This window comes from Lissotriton helveticus, chromosome 4_1, assembly GCF_964261635.1.
Source record: "Lissotriton helveticus chromosome 4_1, aLisHel1.1, whole genome shotgun sequence".
NCBI lineage: Eukaryota > Metazoa > Chordata > Amphibia > Caudata > Salamandridae > Lissotriton > Lissotriton helveticus.
This window is the reverse complement of record NC_136063.1, coordinates 530854571-530874616: the sequence shown is the minus strand read 5'-3', so window position 1 is coordinate 530874616 and position 20046 is coordinate 530854571.

The window sequence follows — 20046 nt, the reverse complement described above, 5'->3', positions numbered from 1 at the left end:
TAATGGGAGGGAGAGGGTTGCACATTGGGCCATATGAACCCAAATTAATGATGGTACACCTGAAAAAAAGGAATTGTATTTTTCAGGATTTTAGCCAAGTGCTAGAGGACGATGGTGAGGAGTTGTTGGTAATCAACAGCATCATGTGCTGCAGTCTGCAAGTAATAACTGATATTGTGTCCCCAGACAGAAATGTGCTCAAATGCATTAGGGAGCAATATCTGCAGTGTGGTAAACCCATAATAATCTTTTACACAGAAAAGAATATATATGCATTGTGGTAAACCTATAATGATTTTTTACACAGAAAACAAGATGTATGTATGTTACAGAATGCTACATAGGCTTGTCGATCATAAACCAACACACCCTGGCCTTCAGACAAATGTATGTTATCCTGCTTTATCATTAAGCGGTACATCCCCAAGTCATGCAAACTTTTCCTCCCTCTACTCCAGTTATTCTGGAAGCGACATTTTCAGGAGACATTCCCAGGAAGCTGTAGTTGGCTTTTTGGTGGATTTTAGTTCCTGCAAATGAGTCCACTATTTTAAGACAAGTTTCTTATGCTTATCATTAATAAAGCCAGGCACAGTAACAAGGACAAACAGGCTCTCAGATTTAAGGACTTCCCACTGCAGACTTATCTCCCTTTTTCTCCTGGAGCTTCCAGGCAACAGAGCTAGAAAATGTATGTCAAATGTACATTTCGCTCATATACTCAAGCAACTATAAGTCGCCATATTTATATTCCATTAACAAGAAAATGATTTGATTATATAGTAATGTACATCGAATTCGCAAATGTATACATTGTTTTCAAATATCTAATTTGATGTAATATATAATGCATATACAATTTAGCGAGTTATAGTTGCTTGAGTGGATGAGCGGCATGTTAATTTGAGATTACGCTGTGGGTCGTAGTGCAAATTTTTCAGATAATGTTTTATTTAACAACGTGAAAATTGAACTAAAACTAAGGAATGTCTAATGTTTGTATAGTTTAAATGTGTTCTGTAGTAGGCTAATTTTATAATAACCCATAACTGTAGCTTTTTTTTAAACTTTGGCTTTGTGTGTGAATTTAATGGGTTTTTAGAAGTTGTAATTCTTTTAACATGTGTTCGTAAGTTATGAATGTCATTCAAATGGATATATAAATCTTGATAGTTGAAAGGATGTTTTATTTTTTAGTTTGGTAGAACACTAGTGTAGCCTAATGTATGTGTCTATATGTTTTTAACTAAACATTCTTAATGATCCACATTTGTAAAGCGCACAATCACCCGTAAGGGTCTCTAGGCGCTGGGGGCCGTCGGGAAGATTAAGCAAGCTATTGCCCAGAGTCACATGGTGCTGGGCTAACCTGCCGCCGGAGCCGGAGATCGAACCCTGATCCCCAGATTCCAGCGTCAGTCGCCCTGGCCGCGGCGCCACACCTCTCCCACAGTGCCTAGTGTTTATGATGGGAAATATCCTTCACAAAGCAGTCAAAATCATGCAGTGCCTTTACAACATGGACACTGTAACGACTGCAACAATATCACTTGTTCCTTTAGCACATAAGTCATTACAACAACTTGTTTTGGGAGCGAGGTGTTGGACTAGTGATGGATTTTAAGTCCAACCCCTTCCCTACTGATACACAGAATGGAGTTGAAATAGTAATTTATACAATTTAAATGTCCAGCGCATCCCGAAAACCAAGTTGTTGTAATGACTTACGTGCTAAAGGAACGTGTGGTAACGATGCAGTTGTTGTTGAGACTGCGTTGTTAAGGCATGTGTGGTTTAGGCATGCATAATTTTCTGTCATGCAACTGTTTATAAAGGGCGGGAGGTTGTCCTGTGTGAATTTCGCCCGTATTGTGGTTCTATCCTGGATGTACTGTGATACTTCGTGATACTAACAAAGTGCCTGATAGCCTGGAAACATTTGTTTTACAACCAATGGAAAGCTTGTTTTTATTTCTGATCATTCTTGGTGCGCTTTTGACCTGTTCAGAAGTGGAAAAGTTGTGCTGCTGCTTTTGTGGTGAGTAGGTCAAACTCTTGATCATGGCAGAAGGAGGACAACCCACTGCAGTTCCTGCTGATGCAATAGAGGAGCAAGAGGAGGCCACTGCAGTCAAGGAGGAAGAAATGAAGCAGTAAAAGGTACTTAAAGAGTCTGTGGTGTGGCAGCTCTTCACTCTTCCAGTGGGTGAGAAAAAAGTGAATGCCCGGCAGGTGACATGCATGATTGTGTCACAAGGTGATATCCCATGGAAACTGCCTGCAGTGCTCCTTAGGGAAGACAGGAATGTGGAAACACCTTCTCACCATGCATTCCACCTGTTTGGTGTGGGCAGAAAGGAGAAGAGAGCTGGAGTTGACGCAACTAAAGGAGAGAACATCTGCTGGACCTGAGAATATTGCACCAGCTGGACAATCCACTTTAGACATGGCACCAAAGTACTCCCATCTGCGATAACTCCTGCACCACCTCGTTCCCAGGAAGCAGCGGAACGTTGTTGAGCCTTATGCAGGGGACAGCGACCTACTGTTTAGCTTGCCAAACAGTAATAGTCACTGGGAAGAGTGACCTTAATATCCATTTGGAGCTTGTATTAGCTCATTACCGCCCTCCCCAAAACCCCAAGGGATCATTATTTTGTTTTTCAGCATGTGTTGTAGTGCCTTGTTGGGTGCATGTTTAGTTTGTTTAATAGTTGGTTCAGTTGCCCTTTAGTTACAAATAAGAAAAAAGAAAAAAAGAAAAGAAAAAGAACAATATAAAAGTACCACTCTGAACGCTTTTCCAATTCAGTATAATAAAGTACTGCTTGTTATTGTATCTTTTTTACTTACAGGAGCATGTAGTAATATGTACAAAGGAAGAGTAAAGGAGAAGGTGAGTGAAGGGTAAGTTACTATATGTCAGTACATATAGAAAAGAGTTACTATATGTCAGTACGTGTAGAAAAGCAGTATTGTTTTAAGAACATAAAATAAAAATGTGCATTTGTAACTTTGTTTTAAACAGTAAAATATTAAACGTTACCTCGACATTTGTTCACAGGAGATGGAACCTTTGAACAAATTATGTACAAATATTTGCTTTAATGTATCACCGAAAACGCACAATAATCAATGGGAGGCTTTTTGCAATAAGTCAACCAACTGATAATAACTGGGGTTAGCACTAAAATGCATCCAAAATACCTCACAACAACTATGTTTTGCTTCAGCCATATGGAAATCAGTCTCCTACGTGCTACTAATGGCAACAGTGCAGTCCGATCTGTCAAACCTCCCTATAGCAAAAGGAAAAAAAAAGCAAGGCAGGACCGGTTTCACCCTATGTATCAGCTCACCAGCCCTGTACAGCTTGGTTTCATGAGCACAGAACACACGTCCTGGCCTAGCCATGCCACTTATGGTGATCTGTAAAACATACAAAAGGTAATAGGAAGCAGTGTTTAAATCACTGAAAACACTGGAAATCGGTTGGGGCAGCACTTCAAGCTATCGTTATTATGCTCACCATGCTATCTAAGGGGTTGATTACGATGGCGGTGAATCCGCATCCTCCGGGGCGGTGAAAGCCACCGCCGGCCCGGAGGATGCGGATTCACCGCCGCGGCATAGAAAACACCCACCGCCATATTATGATGGCGGTGGGATCAGCGGCGGACAGCAGGTCCGTCCGCCGCTTATCCGCGGGGTGTAGACCGCAATATGGTGGTGGAGTCTGCAAGGCACCGCCAGCCATATTACCATGGGTGCGGAAACATGCTTTTCCGCGGTGGCTTTTCTGCCGTGGAAAAGCATGTGGACCTTTGCTTCTGGGGGGCCCTTGCCCCCAGGATGTTGGGGGGTGGGGTGCACATGGAGGGTACCCATGGTACCCCCCTGCAGTTGTATGCACAATGCGGCAGGCACCGCGCGGTGCCTGCCGCTTTGTGATGCAAATGCACAGCATGCATTTTTAACTTCGCGGCGGGTGCTGCTTAAAGCAGCACCCGCCGCAATGTTAAATATACGGGATGGGACCGCCAGGGTGGCGGTCACATCCTAATTCCTACGGAGGGAACGCCGCTGCCCCTGCGGGCGGTCCCTCCAACTCGGGCGTGGCGGACGGACGCTTTGACCCTGCTCCTGATGAGAACAGTGCAATTCGAACTGCCAAGCCAATCCTCCCTGATCCATAAAATAGGTATCCTAGCACCGTTCTTTTCCTAGTTATAGGGTCAGCTGCCAGGTACAGCATGGCTAGAGTGACACAGTGAGCACAGGAACCATGTGTGGCCACATCCATGCCCCTCATGGTAAATAAAACACACAAAAGGTGATGGGAGGCTGGTGGAACTACGTCCAACCACTGGCAATAGTTTGTGGTAGCAGTCAGAGGCTTCAATGTTTTGCTCAGCCTAAATCATATTTTGGACCCAGTCATATGCAAATCCGTCTCGACTCTGCTCCTCATACAAGCAGTACAGCCCAAAATACTAAGCCAGGTTCTCCCTGAACCTGAACTGAAGCAACCAAGGCATGTTTTGCCCTAGTTATGGGGTCAGCATTCGGGTACAGTTTGGCTGTAGTTACACACTGAGCACAGAAGCCATGTCTAGCCACACCCAATCCCCCTAAGGGTGGCCAATAAAACAGACAGAAGGTGAAGGTAGCCTGATTACAATTAACGTAAACACTGGCAATAGTTTGTTGTAGCACTCCAACCCATTGTTCTTTTCCTCCATATGTCACTTCATTTTGGACCCACTATATGCAAATTAGTCCTCATCCTGCTCCTTATTTATCACCCACCATGGTGCACATATATAGTGTGCTTCCTCAACTATGAGTTGTAGTTAAAGTCCAAATCGAATTAAAAATACCTAACTACCTTTTTACATAGATTCCTCCAGTTGGCCTTGCAATAAGTTTTGGTTCCTTAATACTTTTAAAATCTCCAATACCAGTATTAATGTTATCATTAGTTTGTGATTGTTACATCGAAAGTGTGTTGTCAAATCGCGCCATTTTTGCAACTAATGTAAATACTGTTAGCATAAGTGTAGCATTACTGGTTTAAGTCTATAGCCTAATTGGCTATCTGTGTTACAGCTGAATTATGCTTTTTAGGTAGCATAGTATAAGTTAATGTTATGATATAATTAAAGCTTTTCTCTATTTCTTATCTGGTTTTAAGCAGGCACCCAGTACACAATATATAAATGGTGTAATAATTCCCGTCTAATTTTATACTGTATTGGTTTACATGGTCTTATCACCTTAAACATCACTGAAATAGTTGCCATTAGGTTGATATTTGTACATCGAAAAAGCGTTGTAAAATCGCAAAGCAGTTTACCAAGTAATGTAAATACTGTTTGATAAATGTACTAGTATTGCTATACGGTCATAGTCTAATCGCCCCCAAAAACAATAGCAATCTGTCTTGTAGCTGAAATCTGCTTTTTAGGTAGCATAATATAAGTTAATGTTAGGAAATAAGTAAACCTCTTCTCTCTTTGTGATCTGGTTTTAAGAAAGCACCCAGTAAATAGCACCCAAATGGTAGCTTTCCATTCTAAGACTAAACTGCGTTGGTTTACAAGGTCATATCACCTTAAATATCACTTAAACAGTTGTATGTACAGTAGAAAATTGTTATAGTATACAGTCTAGTCTATGTGCTTCTTTACTACTGTTTGGGCTCTGTTAGTAGCCTAATCTTACATATAACCAATCACACTGTTTCTTTCATACATAGAATTTGTTAAATACTATCTCATCGGACCGTGTTCTGTGTCACTACATCCATGCTTCACTTTACTAGATGTAGTGAGGGTTTTTTGAAGGTTAGAGGTATTTTGCCAAAAATATGGTTCCTGTGTGGATCATTGGCCATAGTTATATCTTAGCGCTATATATATAGCTCGAGAGTATGCCAAGAAACATGGAATTGAGCATCATTTCAGTCTGGCAAATGTGGAAATCACATAGGTGGCTGAAAGAGGTTTAAGGTGAAATAACATAATTCCTCTCATTTCCTCCCATCCTACTTGTTATTAGCCTCACTATTTTATAATTATTTATTGTGGTGATGATATTGGTCACCTCACTGGTGTTCGAAATGAAATAGAGCTGAAAGGGACGTTTACATCTTTGATGGCTCTATTTATTCCCATCCATTTTGTGTATTCAAATATTTATCAGAGGATAAAATGGAAGTACTCATTAGCAAATGCTACAAAGTACAAGAACATTTGCGGACATATAAACAAAACGGTATCTGCCTTCCTAAAAGATCACACCATGTCTTGGATATATCACCTAAACATTATCTTTTCAAAAGCTGACCTATATTGTGCTGATGGTGTATATTTTACATCAAAGGGCAATAATATCTTCATCAATAACATCCAGGAATTACTGCTCAGACATATGTAAATACAAAGTAGGCACTTCAAATCAAAAGCTTTTTTGAGAGCCAACCCAACAGGAACATAAGTAAATATAAAAACTGTATGGATTATTTTTTAAAACACATTTATAGTACTGCAGTACAATGGACATGGAACATCAGACTGAGATGGGTTGCCTTCAGAGAATCTCTAACCTTCGTGATCAGAGAAGGTGCAAACTCTATTAAAACCCATGATATCAGTTCTGGGTACCTGATGGTAAAGATGGAAGAATGCAGAGTATGTGAGCCCTGATAACATTGAATAACTGCCCTCGGGTAACTTAACTCTAATACATGTCTATTGCTGCCGTATCTACGCACCTAAATTTGGGGGTTATCGGGTGATATTTGACATGTGTGGGCTAACCGGAAGTAATGTTTGTACTGTAGTGCCCAATCCGAAATCAATCCTTGATATGTACTGTGTAGTTGGCCCTACTAATAGTACTTTTACATGGTTTTAATTAGTAGCCCGAAACTAATGTGACACAGGTTTGACCTCAGGGCCCTGAAAAACAACTGCAAGCCTGGAATCTCCAGACAGCATGATGGGCCCTTTAGCCCACTGTAGGTTTTTAAAGGTCTTAGCTACTACCTGTTTTACCTGTCCAAGCAGGTGGACACTGTCGCACTTTTAAGCTATTACATGTTGTCTCCATCTGGGTCAAGCAGCAACCTATCTCACATATTTAATTTGAATTATGAATCAATGTTACAGGAAACTATTAAAAAGCTAAAACGATGGCATAATCTCCCCATTAGCATTACTGATAGAATCAACATAATAAAGATAACGATTCTACCTACATTTTTATACTTATTCCGAGCTATTTCTGTAAGAGTTCCTAATTCTTTTTACAAAAAATTTGCCGGTATAATAAATAGCTTTATTTGGTTGCCGGTATAACAAATAGCTTTATTTGGGGCTACAAGCTGGCTCGGCGGGCGATTAAATTTATAAAACATCCTTATATCCAGGGTGGGCTCCAACTACCGGATTTTAAGCTTTATTTCTGGGCTTCTTTCTCAGGGTGCTTCCATAGTCTTTTTGTAAATAAAGACCAAGATTTCTACCATCAGTATTTACTGGACCAAGAAAGTGCTGGATTTGTATACCTCACACTAGATCCGAATTATTACGTGTTTGTTTTAAGACTATCAGAGACACCATTACTATCTGGTGGGACATCGTTCATGGCTATTCGCTCCCAACGTTTCACGATAGGTTCCCTCTTTGGGACAATCCATTTCTGCCCGACATCTTTAAGGATAAATTGGCTAAAAGATGGCTATATACAGGGTGGAGAGACTTGGTCATTTATATGACACTACCGGTTTTCAGACAGTTCTAAGTCTCCATATGTATTTTCACTTCCTCAACATTTCTATTATAAGTATCTTCAGATCAGCAATTTTTTTTGAGGGCGCAAGGGCTTGTATCAAGTTCTACACATGAGATCCTGACATTTATTCATGAAGCACTCCCTAAGCATTCACTACGTATTGCTTTCCAACATCTTACACAGCCTAGAATAGATCCATGTGTACAGTTTGCGTTGAAATGGAGCCACATTTTGGGGTCAGGTATTTCTGCTGAAGTGATCAAGAATGCATTTACTACATTAAAAGAGGCAATAGTGTCAGTCAATTTAATGCTACAACATTTCAAGACACTATGTTTGCTATACTATATTCCCAAGAAGATAGCAAGTTGGCGGGGAAAAAGAGGTGACCAAACCCTGGATGAAAATACAAAATGTCCCAAATGTGGAGCCACTTCAGCCGACACAGAACACATGTTTACTACATGCCTGTCGCTTTGGGGATTCTGGGAGGATATTATCCATGTTTGTGGAGAGAGACTGGGACTAGAATTAAGGTTTAGTACACAGGAGATAATGATGTGTTTTAAGAATGATCCCAGCCCGCATGTCGTGCATTCTTGGCTATCTTATTAGTTACTGCAAGGCTCACTATTGCCAGGGCTTGGATCTTCCCTAAACCCAGTAGCTCGGTAGAATGGTGGACCATGTTAGTTGACATTTGCAAAGGGGAAAAAGCTGTTGCAAACACCATAGGTATTCGCGCTACCAAGAAATTCCAAACTACTTTGCATAGGGTACTCAAGGATTGATAATTTAAATATGATTCTTCGTTTTTATATGTCTTTGATGTATTAATCTTGGTTAATAGATGCTATGTGATTTGATTGCCACTTTGCTTTGAGGACAATGGAGACCATGGAGCCAATGCAGGCTGGAAGTATGGCTGCCATGGCTGACCACCAGCGAGTTGTAGCTGGGAACTTCCATGCCCTGCAGATCCTCATCTTACTATTTCTGCCACAGAGCCTGTCCCACATGACTGCTGCAGGAACTTTGACACACACATCTCCACCCACGGATGTGCCATTGGCACACAGTGATGCAGCCCTACCACCTTCGCCCCCTGATGTGTCTATGTCACACAGTGATGCATCCATAACACCACCACACCGGCCACAGAAGACGTATCAGAGGAGTAAGATGTGGATTGTAAGGACTATGTGATGAAGGAGGTAGTAGCTACCATCCCCGCCATATGGCCTGTCCCTGCCTGGCTCAGCCCTCTGTATCATGCCCTGGAAAAAAACCTCCCACTGTTCCCCGAAACACTCGGCCACATTCACCTGGACCGCGACATGGACTGCTATATCTGCTGTTGTTACCAATGACACAGCAACCCGGCTGCGGACTGAACTCTTCCTCTTCCAATTAACTTTTTATTCACCCAAGTAATCTGGTTGGCCCACCACTGGGCAACCATGTAATGTGGGCCTGGTATGGCCATGTTCTGCTCCAGCACCGACACTCCACAGAATGTGAATAAGCTATTCGAAACCACCCAAATGTGTCATGTATATGTTCACTCAAGTATAAAAGTATGGATGTATGTAGGGACATTGATTGCACTCAACGGTACACCCTGGTAAATGACATCAATGCGCATGTATGACCCTGACCCACATGGCCAATTAGATGACTGTGAAGCTGTGAACTAGCTGGGGCCTCATTGCACATGTACAGCAATCTCACAACCCCCCAATGTAGCCCCACGTCCAAGTAAAAATTAGGGCTGTGTGCAGAAATGTCAAAATCGGTAGCAGGCCTGAAGTAGTGTCCCCATCACATGTGGCAACAGAACATCTCGTCAAATGACCTACTCACACACATCTGTGTGGACACAGCCTGTTTTGATGGATCACATTGATCCACATGGCAAGAAGTTGTACACCATACTCACATTGCTGAAGACACGTACGAGCACAGGTCTACCAGCAACTATCCCAAACACAAGGTCTTGCTCACAGAGGTGGAGCTGCCAATAGGGACACAATGTACATGCTTCAGTCTGTCCCTCCCTGTGTACGGTCAATGATCATTGAGGCACAAGATTTGTCATACCAATCAACACTCATCATAGTTGTACACTGGTGTAGTTGTGTAGACTTTATTAGCAGGTGCGTGTCAGTACGGGCAGAACAAGGGCCACAACATGCACACAAATGCTTAAGACACTTACAGGCAGCATAGGAACATGTTGAGGTGCCAGAAATGGGGATGCAAAAATGAACACAAATAATTATGTATGGCAACGTCAGGGGACACGCCTCACACCCATGGGATCTGTATAGTGATGTACCACCGGACTGCACCGACTGTGTGCTCTGCTGACAGTGAGCAGGTGAAAGGGTCCGACAAGGTCACATGTCGTGCTACATTGCTGTGTGTAGTCTCACTCCAGCAGTATGTCCGGTTTGGGAACGTTGCCATGGCTCCGCCCATGGGACTGCATCACCTTACACAGGTGTGTAGCAACACGCGTACGTGCACGCACATGCATTTTGAGTCAGTGCAAATGCAGACGTGTCCACTGTTGTTCTGGGATATGTGACCATTCCTCCTTGATGCAACATGGTGTTGGGAGCTGTGCTCTGAGTGTCGATCTGCTGTAGTTACTCGTCCATGAATGCAAGTGCAGAATCATTGGAAATCAGTTCAAGGATTACGTCATTCTTGAGTTCCACGAACACGAGGGAGAGCCAATCCATTAACTGGTCTGGACAGATGTGCTTCATCCACGTCGTTTCTCAGGCCACAACACAGCCCAATAGGGAGTGCCTCGATGTGGTCACTGCACACGATGAATTGTGCAATCTCTCATCCCCAACTGCCTGCACATATGCCAAAAATCAAGGCATCCCATGCACAGGTATCACGGTTGCACTCCTGTTCGTGGGCCAACAGGGGGTGCACACACAAGTCATAATCCAGTTCAGCTACCATTCTGTTGGATCGGCAGCCCTCCATGGGCCACTGAAATGTGCATGTTCGACAGTGGAACCAGGGCTGGACGCATGTGATGTACGCAAGCCAAAAACTCAGACGGTAACCGATTTGCAACACTGCCAGTGGCACTGATCCCAACAGATGCAGGCGTTGTGCATGTGCCCTGGATTGCCTGCCATTGAGTAAGTTGGTCTCGGAGCACCAGCACTCGTCAGAATGGCAGCAGGTCTGTGGACGATATGCCACAGCTCGGAGCAATGAGTCGTATGTGTGTGCAACGTTTGGACGTATGAGTTGTTTTTTTACCAATGTGTCAAGGCCTTCCCTTGCAGGTGTACCTCGAGCAGGGAAAAGTGTGTCTGGGGTGTGGACACGTTGGTCTTTCATTAGCACAGCTCATGGTGTGGGAGCTGTCCAAGTCTGGTATGTTATCTCACTCAGGGGGAGCCGGGCGCATTCAGGACCAAGGTCAGGGGTTCAGATGTCCTTCCACCTTGTGAATTGAGACAAAGGAGCTTTCATACCTAATTTTAGTCTGACTACTGCTTGCATTTCTAAAATGTGATGTGGCCTTCATGCTGAAATGGATGCGAGGCCTCAGAGTTAGGGTGCACCAATTGCAAAACACATGCAACAGTTGACATGTATGAGCCAAGGACCCGATTGGCCTTGCACTCCTTGTTCAGTCTCTGTCTGGTTTTCTCTTTCTTTCGCTCTTTCTTTCTCTCTCTCTCTCTGTCCTTTGATGAGTGCCTGTCACACCTAGTTATCTTGGATATTGTCTTGCAGGCTGTCATTTACAGATTGTCCAGGGATGACCCGCCATGACTCTTCCAAATAGTAGTTTTGAGACAAATTTGATTGTGATATTTTGTTTGGACTTTCAATGGTGAATGGTACTTTTTCTGTTCTCACATGAATGTTTTTTGTTGTAATTGTGCAACATCAGGCGAATGATTTGTTTCATGACTTTATGACGTTGATGTGCAATTTCATGGTCCGGGAGAGGTGGGGGGTGCCCGGGGTATCGCCCGGGGGGGAGGGGTGCTCCTGGGTGTGGTGGCAGTGGGTGTTGTGGCCCTCTTGGGTGTTTGAGCTGCATGATCGTTTGCTCCATGGCATCTGTTGTTCTTCAGGTGTGGCTCTGGACTGGGCTCCCTTTTCTGGTGCAGGTTGTAGTCCGACTTTACACCAGATGAGAGCAGGTGTAAAATTCCTGCTGCTAACGCATCTTAAATCGCGTGTTTTGTGATCTCATCGCCGATCTGGCTGCTCGTTGAGAATGTTGTGACGTGGTGTTGCCGTGGCTTTTTGCACGGGAACGCCTACTCTGCATCTCATTAGTGTTAGTTGCCAGGGTCATCTGTGACGATGTTTTTTGCGGCTGCTATCGCAGGTAAACTGGTGCTATGATCTGTTAGCATCAGCTTGTGAATGGGCCGATACATTTATCATGACTTTGGCTGCGATAAAGTGCCGATAACTCGGCGATAAATCCTTGAGAGTATGCCCCAAAATTTTGTAGAAAACATCCACTGGATAATGTCCTCAGTTATGTCATTTGACATGTCATCTGTGATGTCATCAGTGATGTTACTGTCCATGTTATAAGTGATGTACTATGTGTGTTCATAGGTAGTGCATTGCGGGGGAGTAAGTTATAGTTAGCTCAGCTAACTATAACTGCTGAATTTCACTGGTTTTGCATGAGTGAAATCTGAGTCTAACTATAATGTCCCTGTAACCTTTGTTTTTTTCTGTGAATATCCACACACAAACACACCATAACCCACCACATCATATATTAACCTGTGCTCACCCTCTGGTAGCTTGGCAGAGAGCAGTCAGGCTTAATTTAAGAGGCACTGTGTAAAGCGTTAGTGCAATACTTCAAACTGTAAACCAGTAAAAACGCCACACAATAAGATAGCACACCTTTTTAGAAAAATAGAGCTTAATTTACTAAATAAAACAAGACCAAAACAACAAAAATCCAATAAGTAGAATCGGAGCTATTGATTATTTAAAAAAGCACTAAACACCAACAAGGAACATCTGGTCGCACCAGACCTGGGCAAAGTCAAAAGTTCAGGCTGACTGTGATGGAGTGCGGGCCGGTTACAGGGACCAGATTGGGCCTGCTAAGCAAAAGTACCTAGGTCCAGGCAGTGTCAACGTCGATGTTAATGTTGATTGAGGAGCTGTGGAGCGCAGAGTGCAATGCGTCAAGATTCATCCATGAATTGATAGTGATGTGCTGGTCCTAGCGATGATGTGTTGGCTTTTTGACTTCGACGTCGATAGTGTCGTCGAGAAGGTTTGCAAGGTCTTTGCTTGAGGAGCCTTGTGCAGTGGTGTCTCTAAAGGAGTTTCCGAGCAACACTTATGCAACAATGTCGCTGTTCTGGTCCATACAAACAGGGGCGATGTGCCCGCTTTTATCAATGCAGTGGCAAAGATATGTCAGTGCTGACCACGCAAAAGTGACGATGCACCAATTCCATCTCTGCAGCGGTAATGTGTTGAACAAGCACTTTAGGCTCACTTTCAAGGGTTCAGGACTGGTATGGCACCACTTGGCAGAGCAAACTCACAGATGGCCCGGGTTTTCTCAGCTGTGACAGACAGTGAAAGCGGACCTGTATGTTGGTCCATCTAAATTAGGCGGGTAGACATTGATGTCATTCTCTGACAGCCCTTACTCTTTCAGAGCATCTGAATGGTCTAACCATGGTGAAGACAGAATGCTCTCCACCATGGTTACACCAAAGGTCCACCCTCATTTAAATCAGGTGGGCGGACGATTATGCTGTCAATAAAGATGCTCTGTCACCATTGCGATGAAGTATCCTCACTGCCATCAAAAAAGTCATGCTCATAGTGTCACCTAGCACCAATATGTCTGTTTTTGTGGACCATTTCCTTGTTTTCAATGACCTGCAGTTTCCATGGCGCTGATTTTGTATATCTTCTACCATGACAGATGAGCAAAAAGTGCATATGCTTTTTTTTCTAAAAAACATGCACGAAAAAACATTTCAGGGTACAAAGAATGGAAAAACAAACTCAAAACACAAATCTAACAACTGCCTTTAGTCACAAATTGGGTGAGAGAGAGACACAGAAGAGGCCTTTTCAGCTGCGAGAGTATTAGGGCCTTATTACGAGTTTGGCTGTCTAATGGACCGCTGAACCCGTGGTGGTGATCCACCTGCCGCATTAGGACTGTGGCAATTGGACTGCCACAGAACCACTGCTGCCACCAGGGATCCACAATCCCTGGTGGTGGCATAGCGGTCTGAGACCCTATATATGCCGCTGCAGCACAACCAAGCATAATATGGGTTACCTTACGCCACACTTTTCATGGCAGTACACCTGCCATGAATAGTGAAGCAGTGAGGAAACAAAGGGGGCCCAATGGGTGTATGCAGTAGGGCACATAGTGTGCCCGCGTCTGCATGCAACCCCATGTTCCTACACAGAACTAAATGCACAACATAGTGCAGAATCATGCAGTCACACCGTCAGTTTGCTAAAAACCTAGGGGTGTTGATGGATCCTACTCTTTCCTTCGACCGGCAGGTCGGTAGGACTGTCTCCACCTGTTGTGGTATTATTAGGGTTCTCAGAAAAATCGCCCACTATCTTTCCCCTGACACCCGGGAACAGGCCACTGTGGCATTAGTTGCCTCAAGACTGGTCTACTGTAATGCCCTTTATGCGGGCATTAATAAAAGCCTTATACACCGTCTTCAGATGGTCCATAATGCGGCGGCAAAAATTGTTTTAAATCAACCCAGAATGGCCTCAGCCACAGCAGCTCGGAGAGGCCTACACTGGCTTCCCATTGAGTCCAGGATCTCTTTCAAGATTCTTTGTCTCGCCCATGAGGCCCTCAATGGTACAGGTGCTGAGGGTCTTAGGTCACTTATTCACCTTTACTCTCCTGGTCGATCCCTCCGCTCCTCCAATAAAAATCTCCTGGAGGTCCCTATGTTTGTAAAAGCTAAATGGGGAGGAAGAGCATTCTCTATGGTTGCACCCAGGCTATGGAACTCCCTCTCCCCTGAACTTCGAGGGCAACCTTCATTCGCCTTGTTTCGCAAAGCATTGAAAACCTGGATTTTTTCCGAAGTGTATTTGTAAAGAGTCCTCAATGGTGCCAGAGACTTAAAAAGTCATAATTTGGCAGGCTGTCTGTTTTTGGCTTTGGCAGTATGGGAGAGGGTTGGCAGTGTGGCTGCCCCGCTCTCACACTGCAAAAGTCACAATAAAGGTCCTTAGAGTTTATGCTGTGATTGGAGCACACATGGCATAATGAAGCAGGGAACCTGAGAGGTCATAGTTAACTACTCCTCTAAACACAGTATCATTAGAAAGAACTGCAGCCTCCTGAGTGAACAGCAGCCGTTTTTCACCCTCTTCTGCATACTGTCCAAAACCTCGCTACTGGCAGAGTCCTTGGAAGTGCGGGTACCAGAGTAAACAGACAAGTCAGCACTCCATTGTAATGCCCCTGCAATGTTCTAAATCCAAGGCAGTGCTGAAATGTGTGCAGAATCCATAGTACACTGTTTTCACACTAGGGTGCATATTTATGAAATTATGGCGCAGCGTAGTAAGTCATCTTGCTGCGCCATAGGGAAAGTGCAAGAATGCACAGTATTTAAAGAAAAATGGTGCATTCCTGCCTTTCCCCTGCACTAACACACTTTAGACAGCCTAGTGCCAATGCAGGCACCCTTGCATGGTGCAAGGGTGCCTGTATTGTAGGCAGGATTGCTTTTGTGCAGAAGGGACACCTTCCTGCACATAAACAATCCTGAAAGACATATTTATCTAATAGTGTGTGATGCAGAATGCAGCACACATAGAAAGAGGAAGTAATGAGGAGAAATGAAGGAAATTCTACTACTTACACTTTCCCTGGGAAGGCATAAGATTTTGGTGCATTCCCAAGTTCTTGTAAATCTGGGAATGCATCACAATCCATGGGAGTTGCGTGGGAACAGCCACACAATGCCCATGGAATGCCTACCTAGTTCAGACTAGTGGAGCACAGCGATTTGCAGTGCATTGTGCTCAGTGGCGCGGCTGCTCCCAGGAAGCAGTAGAGGGGCAGGGAAGGGGGTTAAAAAAACACAAAAGAAAACCCTTACCTGCCCCCTCTCCTCCATCCTCTTTGTCTCTTCCTGGCTTCTGTGGGAATAGGAAGCAGGAGGCATGTTCTCCACTCAGGCTGTAATAAAGCTGGTTGGAGAACATGCAGTGCGCATGAGTGTTTGGCTGGCTCAAGAATGGCTGGCCAAACAGTCATGAGCACTCAGAGAGTGCCACCGCCCCGGAAAACTGCCTCAGCATGGAAAAATAAAATGATAATAACCTTGCATTATTACCATTTTATGTTTTTTTTTTAAGTGCTGAAAAGGCTGTGGGGCGACGCTCCTCCACCTTAGCAGAGGAGCCGCCCCTGGTTCTGCTACTCCAGATTTATAAAGCCACTCACAAGTGGCTTCATAAATCTGTCTTAGATGTGTGCATCGAGCATGTCCTACATTGTGTCGTGCAAACGCGACGCAACCCTCTTATAAATATGCCCCAAATATTGCACTTCATGAGAGCTATTATTTTAAGAATGTATCAGAGATATTTAACACCACCGTTCAATTCTTTATTTTTTCAACAACCACTCCCAGAACACCTGTATTTACACACATTTTTCTCGTGGCTGAGATTCTTTTTTCTTAACTTTGCTATAATTGGCACAAATGCCTTTAGCACGCCTAAACATATCTCTGCAGATTTCTCTTCCCCAATAATGTGGCTAAAAATGAAGATTTGGTTATGACTACCTTGAACTCCATTCGAGACGGGCTAACAAGCATGAACTCATGCAAGTCCACAAGTGAAATAGCCGTACGGGTATTACGCTCTTGTTCTCTACTACCTTTACAACACCATGGGGGTCTCTTTTCAGATCTACAATGCTATTTCATTGAGTTCGTAAGTTCTATGTCTTCCTAAAGTTACCATTGAACTATATCTTTTTACTAGCCTTGGAATTATTGTCCTCAAGATTCCACTTGCAAATGCTGACCTTGACATTGTGGGGTACTGTCTGTCGAAGGAGTGAAGGATACAACTCTCTCACCAGTGATGAATACACTTACTTAAGCAAGAGGCAAGATACTTCCTGTCTCTGACGTGTACAGTCGAGCTTCAGTCCTCGAGGCTTTTGTACTGAAATCCCAGCTGCTGCCAGCTCTCTTGTTCTTTCCATGTTTGTACATGATTCCAAGTGTGATAACATGACACATCGCCCTAGCTAAGAGCAATTTTAATTTGGAAAGTACTTTTGCCAATTTGCCTACGCTGTGTATTAGTCATGAACATCAGCTCTGGGATGGTGCAAGAAAGGCGGGAAAACAAATATTTGCTGCAGTAGTGGGCACCTGCATCGGGGATGGGCAACGATGGCCGACCTCAACACCAGCCAGGCTACTGGCTATCATCAGACATGACACTGTAGCTGCGGGGTAACATTTACATCTGGAACTGCAATGAAGATAAATTGCAACAAATACTTTCTTTTTCCGAGAAAAGAGAATCTCGGTGGCCAAACCATGTGTGAGAGTGGCACATTGCATGGTTTTCACCTCCAGGGATTTAGTTGTAACTTCAACGAGGACAGTCATGAATAAAAAAGAAACACTGCAGTCTCAGCTTATTCAGTGCCTTTTGTAGAATATATTTTTGTTTGAATTACTTCTCCCCCAATGATAATCACTCTACTGAGAAATTCCAGTCCATCGCTTTTTACCCACTATGCTACTTAATCGGAAACCATCCATAAGCAAATCAGACTTGGTGCTGCTCCAATAGGAAAAACCCATCCGAACTGCCAGACCAGGTCCCCTCCAGAGGGGGACACAGGTAACCCCAGACTGGTTTTATCCTACTTAGGACTCGTCAGTGAAGTATTGCTTGACCCCTGTGACACAGTGAGAACAAGATCCACTTCTCGGAAGACCCATCACACTTAGGCCCTAATTACAAGTCTAGTAGTCCGAGGACCATAAGCCTTGCCGCGTATGGCAGTGGTGGCCCACCCAGCCATGGCCGCCCAGGCAGTCTGACTGCCCCATTATGAGTTGGGTGGTCAGACAGCCCTGAGACTGCTGTCACCGCCGTTGCCTGGAAGTTGCATGGTGATCAGGAGGCCTCAATATGCTTGGTGGGTTCGATGCTGTCCCATCAAACATATTACGAGTATCTTCTCCACCAGGGTTTACATGGAGGTTCTTACTCCATGTAAACCCTGAAGGGGAGGAACCAAAGGGGGCTCTTGTGAGGTGTTCCTATTGCGATGCCTTTTTCACAGGCACCACTGCCTATGAATGAGGCACTGCCCTAGAACTGCCACGCCACCTGCAATACCACTTTAAAGCCGTAATTTGGCATGTGGGTGGCGGCGAGTCTCACAGTGGTGTACTGCCCATACCCGCACCGCTGAAGCTCGTAACCAGAACATTAGAGTGTCAACTGTAACAAGCAACAATGTGATGATGGAATGCATGAATTTATCATAGCAACTGATCATTCAGAGCCTCAGAGAGTGCACTGAAAACCCTTCAGCTGTAATATGTATTACATTTTCAAGTTAATTAAAAGTTGTTTGCACAAAATATCAGAGAAAAAATATTGTGTGGACAAAATGTTGTGTCATGAATATCAAAGACAAACATATTGTGAAAGTAAGTTTTTATGGGTAAGCAAACTTTAACCATACTTAACTCCACATGTGTACCTAGACAATATATATATTTTCATAGTACGTAGATGTGGAGATAAGAATAGTAAATCTATATTTATCTCATTGCACTTCCCTTCTCATTATTTTGGTCCTCGATATTTTTGACACAATATTCTGTCCACACAATATTTCTTTCCTAAAATTCTGTCAGGCGACCCATTTTGTTTTTAAAAAAAGCCTTGAACACCTAATTTAAGATTTGATGTAATGTGGCCATTATGCAGCAAATAGGTAAGTGGAAGAGTTGTCCTAGGAGTCTGACTAATTGATGGGTGATTTGTTCTGGTGACTGTTGTTAGAGATATTATGCACTTTTCCTTATTAGTCTACTTGTTATGTGTGAGGAATGAGTTCTATAACCATTTAATCCACCTGGATTTTTCAAATTTTAGACTACCTGGTTCATGGACTTCCACATGAATGAGTCTCACTACCTAAGTATTCTATATAAGCTCTATTTTCATGGGTTGGGAGTACGATCCCTCAGAGTCTGCTTTTTAAGATAAGGTCTTCTGATTTGCAGCTAAGTTAAGAAGCTCTGGGCTGCTTTCACATGAACATGCATGCACATGCATTAGCACACATGTGCACTGAGCATGTGAGACTGTCATCTAGCTTAGCCTAATAGCCTATTGCAGAATGGAGCCTTCAGGAGTTTGTGCTGGCCTGGTGTAGGCCCTATAATGTGAGTGGGCCTTAATACTGAGTATGTACCGCAGTAACAATTACTGAAAAGTCTGTGTGCTTCATGGTATTATACCCTTTGGGTGAAATTTACTGTAAATTACAGATTCTCAATAGGTAGGTCTAAAGACTCTGTTGACATGTCAATATTACTGTAAATCACAATCCAGATTGCAAATTTTGGTAAACATCACTTACAATGAAACTTTTACAACGCACTACCATTACAACGCGGTCATTACAACGCAAACTATTACAACGCATTGCGCTGGGGGGCGCTCTAGAATAGGGAATAGGTTAATTTACTATCCAATAACCTTCCCTAGTGTCCACGGGGACTGGAGTTGGAATAGTAAATTAAACTATTCACTATCGAACACCCAAAAGCGCTATGCGTTGTAATGGTATGCGATGTAAAAACCGCGTTGTAAAGGCAGGCGTTGTAATAGCCTGCGTTGTAACGTCATACATCCCAAAATTTACATTGATTTCCTCATCTGCACTTCTAATAGCACTTCAAAATTGATCATTTTCCTCTGACCCAGCTGTAAGATTAAAGCCCTGGCTATTCAATAGAGCCATCTGACAGTGTTTCTGCAGCACACAGAGAAGGAGCAAATCTACTTTAGTGATTGTTTATATGTAGGAAGATGTCTCTTCCTGCACATAAACAATCATCACTGCAACACAGACACCCTTGAACCATGTCACAAGGGTGTCTGTGTTGGCGCTAGGCAGGTTTTTGTTAGCGCCGGCACAAGGGT